The following is a 6,283-nucleotide window of genomic DNA, read 5'->3' as shown; positions in this document are numbered from 1 at the left end:
CTATACAATTGTGTGCTTTCAACTTCGTTGCAACAGTTTGGCGAAGAACCACATATGGGTGTGATTGTCAGGTGTCCACAAACCTTTGGCGATATAGTGTTGTAGTCATTAGTACGCAGGAAGTGATGTCATGGGAGGAGCACACATGCTGCATTTGACTAAGCTCGGAAGTGGGAAGTCGGACGTCAGGTTTACGTCATTTTCAACATCCTTGTGTTTGAGCTATAATGTGGGAAAAATCCACAGACCCCTCCATGTTGGTCTTTTGTTAGCAACAAGCTAGCCAGCTAACCGTGATGAGTGATGTACTGTATATTTTTCTCCTCAGAACAGTGAACTGTATAGTCAGTGTTATAGATTTAACAAGTGTCTGTATGTTGATTGATCTAAAGCTAATACTTGTATGTACAGTATAACTCATTTAAAAGTAAAGAAGTGCTTCTTTGTTTACTGTTCATGCTGTGAGCAGCCATGTTGATTTCACATCACTTGTGGTCGAGGAGTCCAAGGCGCCATTCGCACCTGGCATTAACATGCGTTCTGGGTAATCGGATCACAAGTAGTGACCACTACGTACTGGTGTGAATGGGGTCAAATGCATCTCTAAGGGCATTTTCAGACCTGTAGATCTGTGCTTTGTTCAAAAATGTGGACTTAAATTGTTATAATGTTACATTTTCTTCTTGGCTCGGTTCCCTTTCACAAGGCAACGTTTCAAAGCGTACCAAAATGTGTTTATGTCCTCCTATTGGTCAGAGAGCTCCTGTTTATGTTCAGGGGTTCCACTCATAGCAGTCATCCTTCAAGAGATATAAACAGCAGCTCCATGAGCTTATTGTGGCTTTATTTATAGCTATAGTTATTATAATTTATCTAATATAAATAAATGCTCCAAATGAATCAGGTGTGAAAAATGAATCAGGTGGGACACACATGACCACATCACATCTGTAGTGTGAACGCAAATGCGTCTCAACGTGTCCTGGATGGCAACAAAGGACCAACTAAAGTCCATTTTATTTAAAGTTGACTTCTTTTTTTAAATGTTGACTCTTTTTTAAATTTTTTTTTTTAAAGAATTGACTCTTTTTTTTTTTTTTTACATAAAATTGACTCTCTATTTAAAGTTAATTATTTTTATTTAAAGTTGACTGTTTTTATTTAAATTTGAATCTTGTTTTTTATTCAAAGTTCACTGTTTTTATTTGAAGTTGACTGTTTTTATTTAAAGTTGACTCATTTTATTTAGAATTGACTCTTTATATAAAACTAACTCTTTTATTTAAATTTGACACTTCTTATTTAAAGATAATTCCTTTTATTTAAAGTCGACTCTTTTTATTTACAGTAAAATGTTGATGCTACTGCAGGAAATAAATTATAAAATGTTACTTAACTTTTAGTGGATGTTTTTACTGTGATTTTTAATTAATCTATTCATGCTGAACTTTTAGAAGAGATTGCTTATTTGAAAAATATAGAAGATTTTCTAAAAGCTGTAATTGCTGTTATTTTTGAAAGAAATTATAAAATATTAATTCAGCCAACATCTAAATATGTAATGAATTTTACATAGTCTGCTGTGTTCATACAATATTAGAATATGTTGATGATGGATTTGGAGAATATTGTTAAACATCTTTCCTTCAAATCTAGATCTTCAAGATCTTGAGGATTTCCTTGTCTTGTTCACATTTCCATCTTTTATTCTTCTTTTATGATTTGTCGCGCGTTTTCCTTTAACAGTGAATGAGCTGTTACTATGAAAACGGTAACATATTAGAACGAGCACATTATTATACACCTATGATTTATGTTACAGGTGTAAATATTCTTCTTTTTTGATGCTTTTTGCTTGTGTGTCTGTGTTGCATTGAATTGTGTGTATTCTACTGCTGGTGTTTGATCCTGCCTTAACCTGATCAGTGTGTATTTTGTGTTTCATTTCTCTTTTGACTCATTTGTGTCCCATTTCCATTAAGCAGATCTGTCAGCTATTATCCAAAAAATATGTAAAAATGTGATATATAAATACTACATTTAACCTGTCTGTATTTGTTGTGTAATCTTGTGTAATTTGAAATAAAAACAGGACTCCAAACTTAAATTAAATCCTTTATTAAAGCAAAAATAGAAAAGCAGATGTGAAAGCAGTTTTTGTTCATTTGTTTTTCTCAGGAAGAGACAAACATGTTTGCCCCTTAGTGAGAAAAACAAATGAAGACCATCCATCTATCATCCATCTATCCATCCATCAATTAATAATCATCCAAAACCTTTACCTTATAATCTTAAACAGGAATTCTCACACACAAGCAAACTTTTAGTATGTTTTTGAATTATGTGTGCGCCTTTTGTTTTACTCCTGTTCCCACTGTATGATTGTGTAGCGTCCTAACATAAGTGTAATAGCAATTTGACATTAAACTGTGTGTGATGCTGCTGCAGGTTTTCCTCACAGTATGGATTATTACACATGAGACATGGCGAGTTTGTTTTAATGGCAGCGTGTGCACTCAAACAAGCTCGGTTTGGTACGTGCTACATGCTGATCATGTCATAGGATTGATCTAAATTTGGAAATTTGGAACTAAAATAAATAAAATTTTAGGTTCAGGAGAAAAACAAATGAGGACCATGACATCCAAAAGATGATGAGTAAATTGAAATTAGAAATTGAAATTAGACATAGAAATCGACTCAGAACCATCAGTATTGGTGTAAGGAAGTACTGTGATTGTAATTCATGAAACATAAGTTAGGGGATTATTCAATTTATCCATGAATCTAAACATCCATCCATCTATACATCTATTAATCAATTAACAAACAGTTTACATTATGATCTTAAATAGGAATTTTCACACATATTTCCCCCCTGCTTTTATACAATATTTGTCCCTCTTTCTTTGACATTAGTTAAGTAGATTTAAGACATCCTTTTTGAATTTACTTTTGTACAAACTTTGAGTGATTATGTACATTTTCCTACTTGACTGCTTTCTTTCCCTGCCTACCAATGGGCCCTACACGTCAGGAGAGAGGGAGGAGCACTAGCTGCATAAGGGGGTAGAGGGAATCTTCACTCTGAGGTTAACCCCCGGGTCCTAAAGTCACCGGATCCTCTCAGAGCACTCTCTCTGATGCGCCCACTTTCCCTAACTGAGGTGATGCATAGATTACATGATAAATTACATAATAAATGATCAATTCAATCCATCCATCTATTGATCCATCTGTACATCTATCCATCCACCCATCTATCTATATATCCATCCATCCATACATCTATCCATCCATCCATCTATACATCCATTCACCCATCCATCCTTTCATCCATCCATCCATCTATCCATCCATCCATCCATCCATCATTCAATTAATAATCATCCAAAACCTTTACATTATAATCTTAAACAGGAATTCTCACACACAAGCAAACTTTTAGTATGTTTTTGAATTATGTGTGTGCCTTTTGTTTTACTCCTGTTCCCATTCTATGATTGTGTAGCGTCCTAACATAAGTGTAATAGCAATTTGACATTAAACTGTGTGTGATGCTGCTGCGGGTTTTCCTTACAGTATGGATTATTACACATGAGACACAGAAATTGACTCAAAGCCATCAGTATCAGTGAGCAGAAAAAACAGCAGAAAAGCGTAAAATATAAGAGTCAGATAGTCAGCAGTCGGCTCGGTGGTCTGGCAAAAACTAAACCCAAATAGTCTAGTTTTTTCCACTTTACTTATTAGTGACACATTGATTAGTGGGTTTTTTTTTTCTTAAACATATCTTTTTTCTTGTTTTTCTCAGAGATTTTGTTACTGTAATTTTTGGTAAGGTTCATTTTGTTTCATTTTAATTTTTGAGACAATGTGTCTGAGATTTTTGAGTAATGAATAATAAAAAGTCACCTCACCGATTACTGAGCCTCACAGATCATTAAATATATTGTAGTCTCTGCTGTTTTTCTCTGCAAACCGGACTTCCTTCCTCACTACACCTCTGCTTTCTGAGCTTTCTCAGCTTTCTGAGGTTTCTGAGGTTTCTGAGGTTTCCATCTATTGATCCATTTATACATCTATCCATCCATAAATCTATCTATACATCCATTCATCCATCCATCCATCTATTAATCAATTAATAAACCCAAAATCTTTACATTATAATCTTAACCAAGATTTCTCACACACACATGCAAACATTTAGTACATTTTGAATTATGTGTGCGCCTTTTGTTTTACTCCTGTTCCCATTCTATGATTGTGTAGCGTCCTAACATAAGTGTAATAGCAATTTGACAATAAAATTGTATGAACTATTACACGAGACACAGCGAGTTTGTTCTAATGGCAGCGTGTGCACCCAAACAAGCTCGGTTTGGTACGTGCTACATGCTAATCATGTCATAGGATTAATCTAAATTTGGAAATTTAGAACTAAAATAATACAATTTTGGGATCAGGAGAAAAACAAATGAGGACCATGACATCCAAAAGAGGAGCCTAGTTGAAATTGACTCAGAGCCGTCAGTATTGGTGTAAGGAAGTACTGTGATTGTAAATCATGAAACATAAATTAGGGGATTAATCAATTTATCCATGAATCTAAACATCCAACCATCCATCTATACATCTATTAATCAATTAACAAACACCCAAATGATCAGGAGAAAAACAAATGAGGACCATGACATCCAAAATTGACTCAGAGCCATCAGTATCAGTGTACAGAAAAAACAGCAGAAAAGCAGAAAATATAGAGTCAGATAGTCAAAAACTAAACCAAAATAGTCGAGTTTTTTCCACTTTACTTATTAATTATTTCTTAGTTGTATCTTTTTTCCTTGTTTTTCTCAGAGGTTTTGTTACTTTCATTTTTGTTAAGGTTAATTTGGTTTCATTTTAATTTTTGAGGAAATGTGTCTGAAATGTTTGAGTAATGAATAATAAAAAGTCACCTCACCGATTACTGAGCCTCACAGATCATTAAATATATTGTAATCTCTGCTGTTTTTCTCTGCAAACTGGACTTCCTCACTACACCTCTGCTTTCTGAGGTTTCTGAGCTTTCTGAGGTTTCTGAGCTTTCTGAGGTTCCTGAGGTTTCTGAGCTTTCTGAGGTTCCTGAGGTTCCTGAGGTTTCTGAGGTTCCTGAGGTTCCTGAGGTTTCTGAGCTCCCCAGGAGTTCCAGAGTGACTCCACAATACAGAACTTAGAATCTGTTCATTGTTAGAATCACAATAGTATTTTTTTTGTTCTCCCAGTGGACCAACATGTCTGCCTCCATTTCAAATGCCAGTGAGCCCTTCCAGTGTATAAAATCATTTATTATAAGAGCCTTTTATTTCATTTTATTCCACCCACAGTACCTAAACCAGTTACATGTTAAAAACACAGACTTTAAATGCATTAATGCAGAGGTTCTCAACCTGCCCACTGACCCCATTTTAACCCTTTAATGGTCTCACCAGCAAAAGACCACTGAAAAAAACATTTCTTTGCATTTCTTATTTATGATTTATGTATTATGAACCTCTAACACACAGTTGAGATGTATTTTAATGGTAAAAATGCATTTCAAACAGCTAACCTTCCTGTCAGTTTAAAGAGAACATTTGAAAAATACAGTAACAGAGCCTGTAATTAAACAAACAAACAAACAAAAGATTTTGACTTAAATCTCTGTGTCTTAGTTTGAGGGAGGTGAGGAGATCAGACTCGCCTGAACCCAGCTGTGCATCCATGAAGAGTGACGAGTCAATGAACTTTCCATTCAGCTTCAGAGATGGAGACATTTCTACTGAACTGAGGTCAGTATAGTCTAAAGTTTTAGTGCTAAAAATTTTTAGTAATCTAAAAAGGCATAAACATTTGTCTTTTTAGAATATAATGTGGGCTGAATACGAAAATACTTCATTTGTCAGTTTTTAGACTAGGTGTTCGTGTTACAAATACCTACCATTTACACGTGCTACTTCAGTATCCATATCTGTTTTCTCAATAAGTAACGTTTTTTTGTTTTCACTTATTATCCTAAACATTATCAGAAAACATAGTAAACATTCTCAAATTCACTGATTAACAAAGCAACATGATAACCAATAATAATGAACAAATGTGTTTCAAATTTACTGCTTGTGAGTTACATCTAAACCACTCTGGCCTAAAGGCATTCAAACCCTTAATGAAAACATTTGCCAGGTTCTATGACTATTACCATACATGCCATGTACATTCATATTGAAATGTTTAGCATTAATCTAACCCTTTGCATATAAGT

Source organism: Pangasianodon hypophthalmus, chromosome 5 (genome assembly GCF_027358585.1).
Source record: "Pangasianodon hypophthalmus isolate fPanHyp1 chromosome 5, fPanHyp1.pri, whole genome shotgun sequence".
NCBI classification, from domain to species: domain Eukaryota; kingdom Metazoa; phylum Chordata; class Actinopteri; order Siluriformes; family Pangasiidae; genus Pangasianodon; species Pangasianodon hypophthalmus.
Note: the sequence above shows the minus strand (reverse complement) of the source record.